This window comes from Schistosoma haematobium, chromosome 3, assembly GCF_000699445.3.
Source record: "Schistosoma haematobium chromosome 3, whole genome shotgun sequence".
NCBI lineage: Eukaryota > Metazoa > Platyhelminthes > Trematoda > Strigeidida > Schistosomatidae > Schistosoma > Schistosoma haematobium.
The window spans coordinates 46,983,581-47,005,920 of NC_067198.1; the positions used below are offsets into that span (position 1 = coordinate 46,983,581).

At 36.2% G+C, this 22,340-nt stretch overlaps 1 protein-coding gene across 1 annotated transcript in view; it reads right to left on the reverse strand.

The window, feature by feature from the left end:
* MS3_00005918 (uncharacterized protein) overlaps window positions 1-22,340 on the reverse strand; it is a 73,624-nt gene that overhangs the window by 19,245 nt on the left and 32,039 nt on the right. The window lies entirely within an intron of this gene.

Genomic DNA, 22,340 nt, shown 5'->3' on the forward strand with positions numbered 1-22,340 from the left:
TTTTTTCATTCGATGGAGTATACTACTTATGTTGACAGATATAAGTAGTATGTAACACCAATCAAAAGTTTAATGTCTTGTAGCAGAAGACTGAATTCAAGAGAATAGGAATATAAATAGATAGTAATTATAATAAAGACAGAAGTGAAGAAACAATGGAGCTTGTAAGATACAACTGATAGAAGATGTGCAAATGAAGTATTTAATGTATAGTTTTTCATATATAAACCACCATCAAGAAGGTACAAGTATTTATAAATAGTTGTCTACGTAAGATACTCAACATCCATTGGCCGGATACAATCAGCAACAGCCTACTCTGAACGAAAACAAACCAACTTCTAGCTGAAGATTAAATTAGGAAAATACAATGGAAATGGATAGAACATATATTACGCGAATCATCAAACTGTATCACGAAACGAGCCCTTACTTGGAATCCTGAATGGAAACGAAAAAGAGGAAAGCCAAAGAACACATTACGTCGAGGAACGGAAGCAGATATGAAAAAGATGAATAAGAACTCGAAGGAGCTGGAAAGGATTGTTTGTTTGTCTGTTTTCTTTACATTTTTACAGTTTTGTAATTTCACTTACATTCACCCCCCCCCACCTGTAACTCAGTTGAAAATGAATAGCACCCAAGTAAATCAATAATAGACCGGTTAATAGTACCGGTGAGGAATGAAACAAAATAAAAAACAAAAAAAAGAAGAAAAAACATCGTTGAAATTAATAAATTTTTGTTCTCATGCATAACATTTTGATTGTTGCTAAAATAAATGAAAGTGATTGTCAGTTAAATAAGTCAATTCATAGTTAGAATTTATGTTTGTAAAGTAGAAAAAATTAAAGAATGTCACAAGGGGGTTTATGTGGATATGATAGTAATTTTTAATAGTTGAGATCAATTGAGTCCATTGAAGCTAGAACATCACCATGGTAAACCTGAAAGCACTGGATGGACGTTTCGTTCAATTGTAGGACTCTTCAACAGTGCGCATCCACGATCCCGCCTCCCGCGCGAGATTCGAACTCAGGACCTATCAGTCTCTCGCGTCAGGCGCTTAACTTCTAGACCACTGAGGTGGTCGGCATTCAACGGTGTTAATGTCTAACTTCAAATAATCGACGAAATTGAGCGACATATCCACCACTGTTCGAACCTCGCGAGGCAGGGGTCGTGGTTGTGCACTTCTTAGTAGTCTCACATTAGGACGAAACAGCCGTACAGTGCTTCCAGGTTTTTCATGGTGGTTTAACATCAATCGGTTCATGGTCTCAATCAAGAACAACTGATGGTCGTGAAATAAAATAAATAAAGTCTAGAACAGTTTACAATGTAAGATAGTATGATAAATGCATAAGTGTTCGTTTACAAACGTCAATTTTTAACTAAGTACTTGGTGATTCTTGTTTGTAGCATCTAGGTAACTGCGATCCTGCTCGCAGGATTATAATCCAGAAGCTTCGATCTCGTGCGCGAACGCTTAACCTCTGGACCACTGAGCCGGCATCTAATGATGCTAATCTTTAACCTCAACCAATCCACGAAATTGTGCAACCATCAGTCGTTCGTAACAACGCAACGTCCATAGAGCACTCGGTTTTTGACATTGTACATTACAGTTTTACTATCGTTACTAATGTTCTTATACATTAACAATCGTTTCACTGTTTCAGTAGAGAATGTGTGTTATAAAATCACAACCTAACCTATCAGTTTACTACATTATATTCTGTAATATTTATAACATTTTAATCCTATTTTGATAGAGTTTTGTTCTCTGAGCTGGATGGTTTGGTTAAAACTTTATCAAAATCATCCACCTGAGATACAAATCTTCTCAACCATCTCAATTTGATCATACCTGTCAACTGATGTGTCCCATGTACCTTGTTGTTAACTGATTACTATTATTATTATTATTATTATTATAACCTGATCCATGACCTTGTAGACGTCTGTGATTTTCCTCATAAGCTGATAGTCAGTCAGTCAGTCAGTAACAACGTAGAACTTTGTACGTACGTATATCAGTTCGAGTTGCCACGCCATATTAGCGCAGAGATGCAGTTGATAGAATAGTCCTATTTCGATAATATTCAATAATTGAGAAAATTTTCCAAAATTCTCCCTGATTATCTTTATATTGTTTCTATCTAATAGTTTGATGTTCTCACAGACAAATAAATGACCATTCATTGATACAAACTAAGATATGCCTTGATAATTTAACAGTGAATTTTAAGGACAAAATGTCATAGTGATATTTTTTACAATTGATTGATCACTGGGTGGTAGGTGATCGGTGTCATATATGTCAGGTCTTTCTTAGTGCAGATAGAATCCTATCGATCAAGTTGCAATATGGCAACCAGTCTAGGTGACTCGACATTGCATGAACTATGTTAAGATAAGATGGTGAATTGAAGGTAGTCAACAGGAAACCCTGAATCTAGGTTTTAAGCTACTTTGTACTCGTCAACAAGGTGTACCTGTAATCTTGAGGGAACTGATGCTCCCTAACAAACTCTGTCCCGTGTCACCCAGCTTCAAAGTCAGAGGCGTTACCACTGAGCTATCTGGGACGCGACTCACCTCCTGTAGGATAGAGATGTATTTATAATTGATTGATCACTGGATGATAGATGATCAATGTCATGTATGTCAGGTCCTTCTTAGTGCAGATCGAACCCTATTACTTGTCCAGATATCTGGTCAACTTAATGTTCTTACAAACAAATAACTATTCATTCATTGATATAAACTAAGATATACCTTAACAATTTAGGGACAAAATACCATAGTAATGTTTATATTCAATCTACTTACTATCTATATCGGACAGATAATGAATGAAAATAGTACTATTCAATAATTTATGTTCGGTTAAAGTACATTGTTCTTAGTACAAAGTAATAAACAGTAATGAAAATCTACTCCCTCTCTCGTTCTCCCTCCCCCTCTATCTCTCTCTCTCTCTTTACAATAGTAACTATTTGTCATTTATGTACAATCACAATTATCTTAAGCCTTTCATGTTCTTAACGTATTAGATAAGTTGGTGTAGAGCATTCTTAGTTCTTTCTTTATGTAATGAAGTTATATTATCGTTATATGATAAAGAAACTATATACGACTAATCACTGCAGTGTTCCGCATCGTTTCACATTAGCGTTAAGTTGTAAACGTTTAAATAAAAGTACTTATGCTAATGATGTAATTAGTTAGTTAGTTAGTCAATTAAAACAAAATCCGACATACGTAAAATGTATAATACTACTTATATTATTGAATAAAAGAAGTTTCACTTAATGATTTATCCAAATCTTTAAGAGATTTTTATAGATACATTTGTTTTATAAATATAAGTTTATTATCAGTATGGGGGATTGTGGAGATTGTAGTATTTTCACAATTGAATTCATCTATCAATTTAAGTTAGACCACTATTGGAAATTTGGAAGTATTGAAAGATCGTTTAATTCTAGTATAGGAATCCTGAGTAGTGCGCAACCACAATTCCATACGCGGGACTCAGGAGTTGAGTAAGAACATGGATTGATTGAATTTAGACATTACATGCGCAAGACTGATAGGTTTTGGGTTTGAGTCTTGTGTGCGGGATTGTGGATGCGCACTGACGAAGAGTCTGTCTCGTACTAGGACGAAACGGTCGTCTAGTACTTCCTGATTTCTAATAGTGATCTAGCTTAAGTTTATTCATGAGTTCAACTGTGAAAATTTCTTATTGGAAAATAATCATTACCTGATAACATTTAAAAGATATTTTCCATTTAAATTAAGAAGTACTCAATAGTACGTGTAAATAGGATATCACATTAAATTCAATCTTTAAAAAAGAACTTTACCAGCATTGTCAAACATTTTACTTTTAAGTTACTGAATCAGATCCGTTGGCCAGGCACTATCAGCAATAACCTACTGTGGGAGAGAACAAACCAGATCCCAGTAGAGGGATAAATCAGGAAGAGGCGCTGGAGGACGATAGGACGCACATTGAAGAAAGCATCCAACTGTATCACAAAGCAAGCCCTCACATGGAATCCTCAAGGCCAAAGGAGGAGAAGAGGAATACCAAAGAACACATTACGCCGAGAAATGGAGATAGACATGAGAAAAATGAACAAGAATTGGATGGAACTAGAAAAGAAGGCCTAGGACAGAGTGGGTTGGAGAATGTCGGTTGGCGGCGTATGTTCCATTGGGAGTAACAGGTGTAAGTAACTAACTAATTAAGCAAATTATTTATGAAATTGAAGGTTTATTAATTTATTTCTGCATAGTGTGCTAACTAACCTAAGTGAAATCGGGATGATGAAAACCAAACCATTTTGTAATTCAACTAGATGATTTTGATAGATTTTTGTTCTCTGAACTAGATGGTTTGGTTGTGATGATGTCGTTCAGAAGAATAATGAACGACATCATCAACATAAACATCAGATAGAATTGAAGTGTTAGAATGTCTCCATATATAACTCACAATTTGTCTTATAGACCTTGATATTGATATGAGTACTTATTGACTTGAAGTGTACGTTCATGATGTTGTTTAGAAGAATGATGAAAGTTCCATCATCAAACCATCCAGTTCAAAGAAAAAAACTCTACTAAAATCATTCAATGAAACTAAAAATCTTCTCTATCATCATCATCATCATCATCATCATCATCATCATCATCATCATCATCATCATCATCATCATCATCATCATCATCATCATCATCATCATCATCATCATCATCATCATCATCATCATCATCATCATCATCATCATCATCATCATCATCATCATCATCATCATCATCATCATCATCATCATCATCATCATCATCATCATCATCATCATCATCATCATCATCATCATCATCATCATCATCATCATCATCATCATCATCATCATCATCATCATCATCATCATCATCATCATCATCATCATCATCATCATCATCATCATCATCATCATCATCATCATCATCATCATCATCATCATCATCATCATCATCATCATCATCATCATCATCATCATCATCATCATCATCATCATCATCATCATCATCATCATCATCATCATCATCATCATCATCATCATCATCATCATCATCATCATCATCATCATCATCATCATCATCATCATCATCATCATCATCATCATCATCATCATCATCATCATCATCATCATCATCATCATCATCATCATCATCATCATCATCATCATCATCATCATCATCATCATCATCATCATCATCATCATCATCATCATCATCATCATCATCATCATCATCATCATCATCATCATCATCATCATCATCATCATCATCATCATCATCATCATCATCATCATCATCATCATCATCATCATCATCATCATCATCATCATCATCATCATCATCATCATCATCATCATCATCATCATCATCATCTCAAAACGAAGTGATAGTACATAAGTATATAAATGACAAAATTCATCATATATATATATATATATATATATATATATATATATCATGAGTCAATTGAAGCTAGACCACCATGAAAAACCTGAAAGCACTAGATAGCCATTTCATCCTAGTATGAAACTCCTCAGTGGTGTGTATCCACGATCCGGCCCCCCGCGCGAGATTCAGATCCAGGACCTTCGGTGTCACGCATGATGGCTTAAACTTTAGGCCACTGAGTCAGTATTTAACAATGTTAATGTCTAACTACAATTAATCCACGAAATTGCACCACTGTACACCATTTTCTTCAGCGAAATGATGTCTTAGTGGTCTATTGGTTAGGCATTCGCGCGCGAGACTGATAGGTCCTGGGTTCGAATTCCGAGAGCGGTATCGTGGATGCACAATGCTGAGGAGTTTCATTCTAGGATGAAATGACTATCCAGTGCCTCAAGGTTTTTCATGGTGGTCTAGCTTTAATTCACTCAGGAATTAAATTATTAAAAGGACATTTATTTATTTATAAAAAGGATGTTAGAATGAAAATATTAAAATTTGTGTAAAACTTATGATTTAACAAGTTCAGATCATAAAAGAAAGTACTGTATATATTGTAATTCTAGAAGCCTTTATTATGAATGGGAGCTAGTTGGTGTTTCCTATTTCTTAAGAAGTTTTTCATCTTGACATCCTGAAATTCTAAGTGTTGAGGCCCATATTTAAGTTTGATTTTAGTACCATTTTTTTAACTAAGCAAATCTGTATACCAAGATAGACTAATTAGATTACCAATATGAGGTTGTGGAGAGTGTTAAGTTTTTGATTGAGATCACGAATCAATTGATGTTAGACTAGCGTTGTAAACCCGGAAGCGCTTAGGATTAATGGAAGTTCGACATTAACATCGTTGAATGCCAACTCAGTGTTCTAGTGAATAAGCATTCACACGTGAGACTGATTGGTCATGGGTTTGAATCCCGCGAGCTGGATTGTTGATGCGCGCTTCTGACGAAGTCCCATACTTGGACCGAAACAGATTTCTGGTGGTTCCAGATTGTTGATGATGGTCTAACACCATTCGATTTGTGATTTCAATCAAAAACTTAAAATAAATAAACATTGATCACTCACAAAATGTATAACACGTGCTTTATCTAAACTCACCTTAACTACCATCCCCTTCATACTGAAAATTTTGTTTTATCTTTATAGTGTATTGTACTGAGCAGGGGAAATCAATAACCTCAACATGGATCGAAATCAAAATCTTCAGTCTTTAAAAGTCTATACAAATCCTCTATGCTAATTTATGGATAACCTTTGAGCAATGCTAAAGTAACCTTGAGAATGTCCAACTACTTACTAAGGCCAAATGAAGAATTTAAACCTGTGTGAAGAGTGAGGATTGTGATGATTAAGGTTGGGACTTAGAGTTACAGTTTTTCATTACGAACTAGTATTAGCTAAAATGTCAAAATTCTATTTAACCAATTGAATGAATGAATTTCGCGCCAAAATCCCAGATCTGTTATTGTAAATCTGACTGGTTCATTCATAAATGATAGTCTCGTCAGCATTTTGTATTTAATCAATTAGTAATGATATATTTTTGTTCCAGATTTCATTTTGAACAAGAAAAAAACTGAAATAAAGTCTTTAAAAGTTATACTTCAGCTATTGTCCATATCAGTAGAACTAAATGTTCCGTTTCATTTCGCTTTCACATCATGTCATTTTCTTTAGTATTGTACAATAAATCCTATCCTATCAATCAGACTCACACGTCCGGGTCGTACCTCCTGGATAGTGGGACAGATAACCCATGAACTAACGTGGGCGGCAAGCCGGGTGGTAGAGATCTGTGTAATCACTAACTCAACCGATACCCTCAAACCGATTACGAACTCCACAAAGAAACACAGCACAATTACTCATGGACGGAAAAACGACAAAAAGTGACAAAAGTGGTGCATGTAATGTATGTGATTGCTCCTCACGGGGTGTTATATTCGTTAATTTGAACGCTACTATTGATTCGTCTTACTCGGAACGAAACGAAGAATCAAGGTTTGAAGCTATCACGAGTTCACTTAATCGGCAAACGAGAACAAGACTCGGTGACTAAAGACCAGTAAGCTAGCTATTGATGCGTCCCAGCCCCGCTAACAAGAGGGAGAATTCCAAGCTTGGAATGGGAAGTATATTCTTCAAATCAGTTAGAAACGAGCGCTAACAACAAAATCAATTCAACAAGTATATACACAGTGAAAATCGTCCTTGGGGAGTTATCAATTAGCATACTAAAAGACGCAACGGACCAATACCATTTAAGATACTTCCCAGTGGGAAATACGACATGAAGGTGACAAGAGCGCCTTTGGCGCGAAAACAAAGAAGTTCAACTTTTCTAAATAAATTACAAAATTAGGACCTTTCCCAAGTGAGTTTTGAGGATCTAACATCTTCAACACGGGACAAACTCCACCTGGTTGCATAAACAGCTATTCTAGCCCTGGTGGTTGTGCCGTGCTTCGATGTGGTCTGTTTCTCTCCAGAAGGGCCTACAAGGCTTCACAAACTTATTTGGCTGGAAGGGTGGGGGGGCACCAACCATAAACGTTTAAGGTACTAAGAAGGAATATTTACCAGAAAACATTTCATTCAGTAAACACCAATTAATATTACTTGGTGAAACTTCGTTCAAAAATACTAGAAGTTATGATTTTAAACTTGAGTGGCTTAACGATGCAATTTATTGTAGCTTCAATGCTTATAACCGTACGTGTAGCTCTTCTATGGTTACTGACCGTCCCAAGACAGGGTAGAGAAGGTGCGTTGGGTATGAGGTCAACAATCTCATCCCATAGAAAAAAACCTTGCTAAAAATTGCTATCCAGAATGAAGAAATTAAACCATTTAAACTCTACCCTACAAATTGGCGCCGAGATTCTTCGGAAGTCACCAGAACGATGCCATTTCTAACAAGACAGATCAACAATTTTTATAACTACATGGAATGTTCAGACGATGTGGGAGACCAGGAAAACCAGTCAAATAGCAAGGGAAATGAGGAGATACAACTTAATGGTTCCCGGAACTATCGAAACCCATTTGACCCAAGCTAGACAGCAAACGCTAGATACGCGAGAGATGCTGCTGTACTCCGGTCACGGACAGGGAGGTGCTCCACACATTCAGGGAGTTGCTCTGATGCTGTCCGAAGAGGCACGAAGCACACATCAAGACGATTCTACTGTACGAAGCTGGAACTTGGAGACCTACTACAACCAACACCAAAAGGGTACAAGTATTTATAAACGTTGTCTATGCAAGAGACTCAATATCCGTTGACTGAATACCATCAGCAATAGCTTAGTTTGATAGAGGACAAACCAACTTTTAAGTGAAAAGGAAATTAGGAAAAGATATCAGGAGTGAATAGGACACACACATAGAAATCACCAAACTGCATCACAAAGCAATCTCTAACTTGGAATTCTGAAGGGAAACGGAAAAGAGGAAAGACAAAGAACATCCTGCGTCGGGAATTAGAAGTAGACATGAAAATAATGATGACTAACTGACAAAAACTAGATAAGATTGCTCACGACAGAGTTGGATGGAAAATCCTGGTAAAGTGGCCTATGCTCCTCAATGAGGGGTAACAAGCCTAAGTAAATAAGTAAATATAATGCTTATTTAGTCCTCTTGCCAATAATAATACATCTATTACAATAAGATATAAACGAATAAAAATCTCTTATTAAACTCTAATGTTACATATATATACTACTTGGTAACCATGATTTAAGTAGAGTAAACCTGAAAAAAATCTTTCTTTTCCCTTCTAAAATTTCAACTTAGATATTAAAATTGAATCATTAGATCAAATAATAAATTGAGTAGCATGAAAAATGAATTCATTTTAAATGGATAGTGGGAAAAAAATACCCCACCACCACCATCATCATCATCATCACCACCCTAATCCATTTTCAGTTGTTTTTTTCTTTCCATCCCCCACCCCCCCACCTCCTTGTCGTTCTCCACCATCACCCCTCGACAGAAAAAAAAAGTTTTTTTTTCAGTTCAATTTTTATAAAATTCAAATTCATTAGGTCATGAATTTAGAAAGAAAGAAAGAAAGAAAGAAAGAAAGAAAAAAAGAGAAAAAAATAATTAAATTGGAGAAATAATTTTGTTTTCTCTGGCTACTTCGATTCAAACTACGTAGTTTACGACTGATTCAATATCCGATTAAGGTATATTCAATATTGAAAGAGAGAGATTAGAAGTATTTAAAAGAGAAAGATTAATCATAATAAAAAAATGTATATGACAAGAGTTTCAAATTGATTTAAAGCTGATAAAACATTGAAAATTGAGAAAAATACTGGGCAACTATTTTAGACTAATTAATCTAAGTAACATCAGTAGTGTGATCTAATGATTAGGGGAATGATTAGTATTACATAATGATCAATCTCTATTAGAATCTTTACTGATTTATTTATTTATTTGAACACATAAATATTGGTATAAAGAGGTGCCAAATACATATGTGCCACACAAGTTATTTCCCGACCGTTGTTGCTACCTTGATATGGTGGTCGGACTTGCCTATCGTGATGAACCAATCGAACTATACTGGCTGGAACAATTGTTCCTCAAGGTCCTACCATGTCAGATAGGTCGGTTGAAGAGTGGTAAGACTAAAAACAACAAACCCAAGGTCTGAAGGTGAAGTAGTACTGCTGACTGTAGAGAGGTGTGACAGCAGTAAGATGTTTCCTTCAGACAACCAGCATGACAGCGATGCTGCCTTCCCACAAGAAGGGGTGGGGTTAGAAAAGGTCAACCCCAAAAAATGCACACGTCACCTTATCCCACGGATATCCGTCTCCGGTGGTAAGGTCAAAAACAAGTACGGAGCTAACACAAAAACTACTCATAAAAAGGTCGTGTGTGACCGACCTCAAGCAGTTGTCCGTTGGGCACTGTGGTCACGCTCTCCGGTCACTAAGACCACTTCTAATCCCATTTGCTTTTCAGGTGCCTCCAGAAGAGCTCTTTGATGGTTTTGGCAACCGGGAAGTGATAACCGCCCTCATACCTCTAATAACACTCAAGACCACTGTATTTATAATCATACCTCTAACACAAGTTATTTGATTTGTGTGTTTGTGGGCTGTGATACTGTCCGAGTGCACAGACCGAAGCAGGTGGCTTTCTTAGGGGACCATACTTGAGGCTTTCGACGTAAACGTCCAGTCCACAAGGCAGTGAAGCAATGTCAATAGATGCAGTCCCATGGTAGTCAGTGACCAACAATTGGTTCATATACTATTCGTTCCCTTGGGGTTCTTAAGCTCATGTATACCATTGGTTTGGATTCAGTGTTTTTCAACTCCCCTAGGTGGACTCTCCTTGTCCACCAACCCAGTTAAGGCATCGGAAATTCACTTTTCATACTCTTGATTTCGTAAACAACACCTTCGCCACGGGAAGGCAGTGAGTAGTGGTTGTATGCACGTCGCTATGTGAGAAAATTTGAAGACGGAGAGCTGACTCTAGCATAGTGGAAGCTCATATTGATACTCTAGACTTAACAGGCAGGGTGAGGCAGGAAAATAGAGCAATAAGGACACTAGGCTGCTCGTACCGATCAACATTTCATTGATTTGGCACAGTACTAAGATTGCATAAGTCATATTCTGATTGGTTACCTTATCACATGATAAATTAACCATGTTAAAGTCATAACATTCACTACTATACTAACTATTTAATATTTAAATAACAAACTATCTACATATCTCATGTACTCTAACAATCAAAAACGTTCAATATTGTGATATTCAAGCAAAATTGGATAGTGGCTAGCAGTGGAATCCAGTTTGACGCGCGTTTCATCCTATTTGGGACTCGTCAGTTGGATGTATCTGCATCCCAGAGTTGATGTTCACTCCCAAATACAACGAAACCCGTGTCGAACTGGATTCCAATTGCTAGCCACTATATATCTTTACTTATAAAGCTTGTGACTTAAGGATATATCGAGGTAATCCTCACAGGATGCACATATGCCAACATGAGACTGATCAATTACAGTCCTAAGTAACAATGAGAGGATACAAGTAAAACAACATCAAGTCAATTTCAAATGTAATTTATTTTATTAGACAATAGATTAGTATACACATTAGAAATAATCTATTGATGAAACAACTTCAACTTCTCAAGTTATCCAAACTAGTAATATATTATCCTTCTATTATTGATCAGTAATTTTTAGTTAATTAACATTGTTATTTGGTAGATTAACTTCAAATACCCATAATCATGCATCCATCTAAATTGACTGAAATATAAGACTACTGTGGTGTTTGAATGAACTAATGATACCTTTGTATTTGTTGAATGCTTGATTTCAAATTCTAAATACAGTAACATTCGTTTGCGGTTATCTAGTACTTCTTGATCCGGTTACGTCATTTCTGGGATTCTTAGTTCATACTATAATTCAAATACTTCTAATTATCATAAGTACTTTAATGAGAATGATACGTTTGGGTTATTCAGTCTTTGGGATAGATTATCCATGAATTCATCTTAATAATAAAGATGAATTCTAGATAATAGAAAATAAAACTGTTAACATAAAATAATCATAAATCAATGTTACTACTTATTAACGTTTGTTTTCATCAACAACAACAACAACAATAACAGAAAACCCAAGTCATTTACAAACCCTTTTCGGATAATGATTAACAGTGGAAATCATGATGTACATTTCATTCTATTTAAAAATTGTCAGCGAGATGTACTTGAATTATGATGTCGATGTGTGCATTGAAACTTGAATCCAGAAAAAATAGTAGTTAATTTAGTTACTATGGTGTTTATTATAAACATTATGTAATGAAGGATTCATAATTTTATTAGTTGGAATCATGAGTTAGTTGAAGCTAGACCACCACCATGGAAAACATGGAAGCACTGGACGGCTGTTTCGTTCTATTATGGGACTCCTCAGTAGTGCACATCCACGATCCCGCCTCCCGCGAGATTCGAACCCTATTGTGAGATATCAACTCACTGAAGACAGTGGTGTACGGTGGCACAACTTCGTGGATTGGTTGAAGTTGGACATTAACACCGTTGGATGGCGGCCGTCTCAGTAGTCGAGTTGTTAGGCACTCGCGCGCGAGACTGATAGGTGATGGGTTTGAATCCCGCGAGACGAGGTCGTGGATGCGCACTGCTGAGGAATCCCACAATAGTACGAAGCAGTCGTTCAGTGATTCCTGGTTTGCCATGATGACCTATTTACAACTGACTCATGAGTTCAACCATTGAAATTACTATAATATCCACAAAACCCGTCTGATATAAAAGGCAAAAAAAGTCTTATGAATAAAAACATCCTGTCAAAAGAATCTAATCTATTTTATTCACATAAGAGTTTCATATTCCCATGATTACTTTTATTCTATTGAACAAGAATTATATGTATATGCCTAACATTTTCCTTTAAAGGAAAAAAAAAGAGCAAAACCAGTAACCGAATTGACATTTATTTCAATTTCATTTATCAAATGAGTAACTATGGCATGAATTCAATTGTTTGTTTGTTTGTGTGTTCGTGTATTTGTTTGTCTGTTTTTCTTTACATTTTTACAGTTTTGTAATTTCACTTACATTCACCCCCCCACCTGTAACTCAGTTGAAAATGAATAGCACCCAAGTAAATCAATAATAGACCGGTTAATAGTACCGGTGAGGAATGAAACAAAATAAAAAACAAAAAAAAGAAGAAAAAACATCGTTGAAATTAATAAATTTTTGTTCTCATGCATAACATTTTGATTGTTGCTAAAATAAATGAAAGTGATTGTCAGTTAAATAAGTCAATTCATAGTTAGAATTTATGTTTGTAAAGTAGAAAAAATTAAAGAATGTCAGAATGGGGTTTATGTGGATATGATAGTAATTTTTAATAGTTAAGATCAATTGAGTCCATTGAAGCTAGAACATCACCATGGTAAACCTGAAAGCACTGGATGGACGTTTCGTTCAATTGTAGGACTCTTCAACAGTGCGCATCCACGATCCCGCCTCCCGCGCGAGATTCGAACTCAGGACCTATCAGTCTCTCGCACCAGGTGCTTAACCTTTAGACCACTAAGCTGGACGGAACGGCCGTCTAGTGCTTCCAGGTTTACCATAATGATATCAACTAATGAAATGACTATAATATCCGCAGAAGAAATACCCCTTCGGATATTACTATTATTATTATTATTATTTACATTAAAATCAATACAATTCTATGACAAGTTAAAATGTTTACTTTTCTATGATTATTTACTTGGAATAAACTAATTAAGTAAATAATTTAGACAGATTTATGTAGACATAAAAAAAGAAAACCCCGTGTGGCGGGGGAGGAAATCTAATATTCGGTAGTTATGAATCTTATGTTTGTTTGATCTGTTTCATATTGACTTAATTCATAATGTAACAATTTATCAAGATAATTTCATTTTTTGTTTGTACGTAATGATTCAGTGATTAGGTGGGTATTAGCAACAACCTACTGTGGGAGAGAACAAACCAGATTTAAGTGAAGGAAGAAATCAGGAAAAAGCGCTGGAAGTGGATAGGACACACATTTAGGAAAACACCCAACTGCGTCACAAGACAAGCCCTCACATAGAATCCTCAAGGCCAAAGGAGGAGAAGAGGAATACCAAAGAACACATTACTCCGAAAAATGGAAATAGACATGAGAAAAATGAACAAAAATTGAATGGAACTAGAAAAGAAGGCCTAGGACAGAGTGGGTTGGAGAATGTTGGTCTGAGTAAGTAAGTAAGTAAGATTAGGTGGTTAGAGGTAGGAGACAGAAAACCCGACGAGGCTATAATTTATGGACAAACCAATCAGGTATAAGATAACGGGTTTCGGATTTTGGTGCGAAATTCATTCATTCACAGCTGACGTCCATTCGTGAAGAAAACCCTAAATCTAATTCTTCACCATAAATCATAATCCTAATTCCTCACATTGGTTTATAACCCTCATTGTTCGTGGTTATTAGGTGGGCACTCTCAAGGTTACTTTAAACTCGCTCAAAGGTCGTTCATTAATTACAGTCTCGCCGAAAACCCTGTTTGACATTATACAATGAATAGCTTATTTTCGTTTTGTTTGATAGAAGAGAAGGGTTATAGAGAAGGTTTTTATTCTCAGATGATTTTTATTGTGAACGAACCTGTGGTGATGTGCCACTAAACATCAGTGGATATTGAATAGATGTTTTATCGTAATATAAGACTCTTCAATACTAAGTAATAACGACTTCATTGTAGATCATATCTAAGACCTTTAGGCATCATGACACGATGTTGATCACTAAACGATTGAGTTAGCTATGAAAAGTACATGTTTTGAACTTCAATCGATTCGTAATAAGGTATAACGATCATCCTTTTATCACTCATGAAGACTGTTTTATTGCTGACATGTCTGAACTTCATTCATATTAACAAAATTTCTGACTTCTTAAAATTCATAAGTATTGCAGAACTATACATCTTGATAATCAGACAGATTCATAAATTTGGTTTTTGGCCATAAAGTTTTACGTAAGGACTAGCGGTATTATTCATTTGCTCAAAGTAAAACAGGTGAGGTTGAATTTGAATTGGCTACCTAATTGTTTAAAACTCGATACCTTGATCATATGAAACCTCAATGGGAAGATACAAGGCAAACAAAATCAAGTGAGCTACTTCACTAAGTTTGTAGTTACTTCATCAATGAATAGCTTCAACACAATGTTCTGTCACATTTAAAAAGGTGAAATTTCCAACAGTTGAACTACACACAAACCTAATAGTCATTAGTTAGAAGTACAGTGTTTCATTATTACATTTTAACTTATAAATCTGTGTAAACGTGTATATGATATGCCTGGAATGGCTGGATTGATCATATGATGTGTAGGATAAGAGTGTTAGACGACAATTGTGATGAACTATTTATCTAGTCACATTCACTGCCCACATGTGTTTTTCTGGGTTTGTCTGGATAAACATTAATATAAAAATATTTTGTGTACTACTATTTGGCTTTTAGTAACAGAACATCTTGACCAGTCATTGTTATCTCTCTCTCTGTCTGTCTACAAAGTGACTTGTCTCAGTGTTAGAAACAGTGTTTAGCTGACTTCATTAGTTCGCAAAAGATAATAGTCACATAGGAATTAAGATCATTGAAATGGTGAAGAAGATTTGTAACTCAGGTGGATGATTTTGATGGAGTTTTATTCTCTGAGGTGGATGGTTTGATCGTGGAGCTTTCATCATTCTTCTGAACGACATCATCAGCACAAACTTCAGATACACTTCTATCATTATTAGCTAATAATATAGTCAGTCCTTATGGATTTATCACTAGTCAGTAGTTGTTGTTGTTGTAGACATTCTACAGTGAAATTAAATCACATTTTATTTTAAACACATTACTGTTTAATATCAGAAGGGGTTTTGTGGATATTATTAGTAATTTTAATAGTTGAGATCATGGATCAGTTGAAACGAGACCATCATCATGAAAAACCTGGAAGCACTGGATGGCTGTTTCGACTTATTGTGAGTCCTCTCAGCAGTGTGCATCCACGATCTCGTCTCGCGAGATTACTGCTTACTTAATTACAGGAAATAAAGTGAATGTCTGATTAGTTAACCTTACACTTTTAATTATTTTGTAAAATGTTTGCCTTAAAGGTTAGATTTATGAGTCAATCTAAGCTAGACTACCAATGAAAACATGGGAGCACTGGATGGACATTTATTCCACAATCTCATATATGGGACTCGAACCAAGGACATTCGGTTTAGCTTAGATTGAATGAAGAATTCAACTTTGAATATACTACAACCTCCACAAATTCCCAAGATCGATAATTTCAACGAACTATTTCCATTGGGATATTCATTAGTTTCGATATAAATTGAAGAGAATAAAGTAACAGCCGTGGGATGCAGGTGCATCTAGCTGACGAAACGAGCGTTCTGGATTCCACTACTGGCCTCTATCCATCTCTGCTTACAATACTTTTGAATTAAGGTAATACGCATAGGATGCACATATGCTAATAAGAGACTGATCAATTGCAGTGCCAAACATCTATGGGAAAATCTAAGCAACTAATATTAAGTGAATGTTTACAAACAGATATTATAGTTTCACTAAAAACAACAAATCACTATGTGTTGGTTGTTTATGTTTTAGTGGTTAGGGGAGACGAATTATTTACACGTTGTAAGTTTGCACCTTATTTGACATCAACATATCCTGGGTTCGAGTCCCGCGAGGCGGGGTCGTGGATGCGAACTGCTGAGGAGTCCCACAATAGGACGAAACGGCCGTTCAGTGCTTCCAGGTTTTCCATTGTCGTTTAGCTTCAATTGACTCATGATCTCAACTGTTGAAATTACTACAATCTACACAAAACCCCTTCTGATATTAATATATCAGCCCGTCAATCAATTTAACTAGTGAAATTTTATGTCCCTTCGCCATTTAGTTGAACTCTATCCATATGAGGTTATCTAATAGTACAATATATTCAATGTGCACTATTTATGAGTCTATATGATCCTATGCAACACTAATTCGACGGCTAACCGCCTTAAGCAAACGACAGGGAACAGTTTACAATGTACATGATTCTTTATACAGTGAAACTAGATATTCAGCCAAAATAACCAGTCTACATTACTTACTTACTTACGCCTGTTACTCCTAATGGAGCATTGGCCGCCGACCAGCATTCTCCAGCTCACTCTGTCCTGGGCCTTCTTTTCCAGTCCCATCCAATTCTTGTTCATTTTTCTCATATCTATCTCCGTTTCCCGGCGTGATGTGTTCTTTGATATTCCTCTCCTCCTTTGGCCTTGAGGATTCCATGTGGGGGCTTGTCTTGTGAAGCATTTCGGTGCTTTCCTCAATATGTGTCCTATCTACTTCCGGCACTTCTTCTTGATTTCTTCCTCTGCTGGGATCTGGTTTGTTCTTTCCCATAGTAGGTTATTGCTAATAGTGTCCGGCCAACGGATCTGAAGTATTTTGCGTAGACAACTGTTAATAAACGCCTGTATCTTCTGGATGATGGCTTTCGTAGTTCTCCAGGTTTCCGCCCCGTACAGTACAACTGTCTTGACATTTGTATTGAAAATCCTGACCTTCGTGTTGGTTGACAGTTGCTTTGAGTTCCAGATGTACTTCAATTGTAAATATGTTGCTGTTGCTTTGCCGATCCGCGCCCTCACGTTTGCATCGGATCCATCGTGTTCATCAATTGTGATGCCCAAATATGTAAAGGTTTTTACATGCTAATTAATCCATAATAGATCAAGAATACATTATTAACCTGATTGACATAGATATAGTATAACTATCAACAGAATTAGAAAAAATATATAACAAACTACACACAAATATGTATTCACATTCATTAGATAAGCGCTACATAATTCTAAATACTTTTTAGATTCTCATATTTTATTCAGTAAAGATACTTGTTGCCTTGACTACAACCTGAAACTTTGATGTCAACTTTCGTGAACATTCATCACTAGAATGAAAAGAACTTGAATCCATCACCTAATCTATTAATTTCCATAAGATTGTAGATATATTTTACTAAGGAATGATTTTAAGCCACCGATAACCTAACAACTATATACCAGACTTTGAACATAGTTCACAACCAATAACGTATCATCATAGAAATGAAATACATCATATGCATATAATTTATATGGTCAGTTTGCTTTAACATTTCGTGCTGGGATAAAATGAATTAGTAACTTGGTATTTCGACGTATATATATATATTTACATACAAGACAAAATAAAGTAAACCACCTCCCTTGTTTTTTTTTTAAAAAAAGAAAGGTTTAATAAGGTTGCGTGTTGAACTATAATTGTGAAGGGGGTATTTTTTGTTTATTATTCGAATCTGATTAAATATCATATCATATTTTAATTTGGCGTGATATTTATTCAAAGAACAGGGTGGATTAGAGAAAGTTAGTCGGTGGTCTTGGCTCCATTGGGAATAACAGACGTAAGTAAGTAAGTGAGTAAGTTATTCAAAGGAAAATGATACATGTATTTTGTATTAACTGAATGAAGTATCCGTGATATGTTGTATTTGTTAAGATTTCAGTTTGGTACAAAAAACTATCAATATGAGGTTGTGGAGATTATTAATTTTTTAATTGATGTTAGATCTTCATTGAAAACCTGGATACATTGGACGGCCGATTCTTCCTAGGATGAGACACCTGAATAGATTTTCAACCACGATCCCATACATACAGGACTCGAACCTAGGACCACCGGTCTCGAGCACTGACGCTTGACATCTAAACCATTGAGTCAGCATCCAATGGTGTTAATATTTAACTTCAACCAATTCGCAAAATTGCGCCATCGTCCACTATTGTCTTCAGTGAGTAACTGAATCATAACAGACACGGTTGAACTCCAATGGTCACGGCTTCTCACCAGAACTCCAGGAAATACCTTTTGAAGTCAGTCACTAGTGAGCACATGATGATTAATATCAGAATCGGGGCTTGTGGAGATTGTAGTGATTTAATAGTTGAATTCACTCGGTCGACCTAATCTAGATTGAAGGTCCTAGTTCGAGTCCCGCGAGGTGGGATCGTGGATGCGAACTGCTCAGGAGTCTCATATAAGGAAGAATCAACCGTCCAGTTCTTCCAGGTTTTCAATGGTGGTCTAGCTAAAATCGACTGATGAGTTCAACTATTAAATTACTACAATCTCCATAAACCCCCATTCTGGAATAACGTAATCTGCATCGATTAGCAATGGTACTCACATGAAATCAAGATATACTGATAATCGAAAGTAGAAAAGGATAGAATACAGTTTTGAATGAGTTACACGAGATGATAAATACATAATTTCATGTTATTCCTTTTTAATTTGTAGTTTCTTTTTATTAACATTTAACTAACATAAGTTATGAGGAGATAAAACTTTAGCTAAATACATTTACACAACTTATACACTACTTATTTAAACCACGATGTCAGTCGATGATTTTCCATAGGCTAGAAAGCTCCACGAAAATGAAAAAAAATCGATATGAGAAATATTGTTTTTTCGTCATCACCTACGCTCCGATAAGCTGTAGCTAAATGAGATCAAGGATGATTTCTACCACCAGTTAAGTGAGTTCGACAGATAGCGTAGTACTAGCCGGAGACTTAAATGCTCAGGTCAGGCGTCTAGGTACAGAGGGGAGTCGTTTGGGTGGCCAAATGGGGTGATAACGGTGACCGCTACTGCAACTTTGTGCAGACTAAAACCTGTTTCTGGTTTGCACTAACTATCTGTACAATCATTGTCGATGTGCTGCCTAGTGTTCTCCCTCTGTATCTTGAAATGCTGACATATGTACATGATGCCTGCTCCTTTTGGAGTACTTATCTGGCCTCTGATCATGCTCTTGATTGAGTTGATCTTATATTTCAATAGTTAACAAATTCATCATTCTAAACGGATCGATGTCAGCAAATTGGTTTCAGCTTCTGTTGCAATTGAATACGAAACCGAGGCAGGCTCAATACTAGCTATTAACTCACTAGATATACAGATATACATTGTATGTATGCATGACACCATGAAACCGGTGAGTAAAGTCACTTGTGGCTTCTCGAAAAGTTCCGTATTCACTCTTGGTAATGAGCAGATAGAAGTAGTTGAAAAGTTAGTGTATCTGGGTAGCTGCATAAGTGCTGGTGGTAGAGTGAGTGATGAGATCATTTTACGTATAGTGAAAGCCAAAGTGGCTTATGTCAATCTGGGTCACTTATGGCACCTTCATGATGTTAGTCTAGCTGTAAAAAGTCGGGTCTAAAACGCGTCGGTGAGAGCAGTTTTGCTCTGGGCTTGTGAAACCTGCCCTCTCAGAGTTGAGCGGGCATTCAGTGGTAGCTCCTTCATAGTAATGCAAAGGCCTGGCGACGTGGGTTCGGGCACAGTGACGATAATTCAGTTGGTGTCACCATCAGGAAACACCACCTTCGGCGGTTTGGTCATGTACAACGAATATCGTCCCAGCAAATTCCACATTGTGGATTATTTCCTGAAAGCTGGGACCAGTTGAAAAAATTGAAGTGATGATCAATGTATGACATAGTGTCATTGTATGAAAGAAAACTGTATAAGACTGAGATTTGTTGGTGCTTCGCAAATTCCTGGTTGGGATCTTAGAGATGATTTGAAACTTGATCAGATATATCTCAGAAAATAAGCCAGTGGAGATCCTTTTGCAACTTTCCGTTAGTTTTTCATTTTCGTTCGTTTTTTTAAAAAATTTTTACTTTACTTTCCTACATTTGAAGAACATATGGAACTCAAAACATCTTTCAACCAATATCAAAGTGAGAATCTTCAATACGAACGTCAAGGCAGCCAGTTCTACTGTACGGAGCTGAAACTTGGAGAACCCCTACAACCATCATCAAGAAGGTACAAATATTTATAAATAGCTGTCTACGCAAGATACTGAACATCTATTTGCCGGATACCATCAACAACAGCCTACTCTGGAAGAGAACAAACCAACATCCAGCTGAAGAGGAAATTAAGAAAAGACGACGGAAATCGATAGGACATACATTACGCGAATGATCAAACTGAATGACGAGGCAAGTTGTAACTTGGAATCCTGAAGGGAAGCGTAAAAGAGGAAGGTCAAAGAACACATTATGTCGAGGAACAGAAGCAGATATGAAAAGGATGAATAACAACTGGAAGGAGCTGGAAATGATCGCACAGGACAGGGTTGGATGGAGAACGCTGGTGAGCGGCCTATGCTCCTTCACGAAGAGTAACAGACGTAAGTAAGTAGTAAGTTCCTTCCTCTATCTCTTTACAATCACATTTTAATTGTATAACCCATCTATATTTTGGTGCTCATTTGTAACTGTGTTAATTTATTCAAATAAATTAGTAAATATTCATCTCAATCTCAAGTTTTTCAGTACAAATGGGGAACAGTATAGAACAAAAGGGAAAATAGGTTTTTAATTTTTTCAAACATCATCAATAGATCTCTAGTTATGAAGTAGCAACGTTCATGATGATTGTCTGATCCAAAATTAGTTTAAAATAATAGATTAACTTTAGTCAGACAAGTTTTAGATAGTAGACTGGATCCAATCGTTATTTTTGCTTGTATTACAACGTATACTCATATACCCTCTCTCTCTCCCTCTATGTCTCTTAAGAGAGATAAAGAGAGAGAGAGACAGATAGAGAGTAGAGTGTTTCGAGTATCAGACAAGAATATTCTATTTAGATTATTATATTTCCTGTGAATTCATATAACTAATCTTATTTTGAGAATGAGAAGCTTGTCATAAACCAAACTTTCACTGATAAAATAAATGATTACACAAACATACACATACACACACATTCACATACATAATTACCTTAGTTTGTAATCAACACTATTTTGGACAGAATTAAGAAGCAAGTAGTTGACTAGTTCAAATCAGTAGGTTGGTGGGTAAAAAGCAAATATACATCCAGTTGATGAATCTCAATTGGGATGAAATATACGTCTCAGTCTCCACTGTTAACTATATTTTATAGCTATTTGGAGATAATTCTTACGGGATGTACATATTTCTACTAACGGTTAGCAACAACTTACTGTGAGAGAGAAGAAATTAGATTCCAGTGGAGGAAGAAATCGGGAAGTCGCGCTGGAATTGTATAGGACTGTAGTTAGCTCATTCAACTATTGT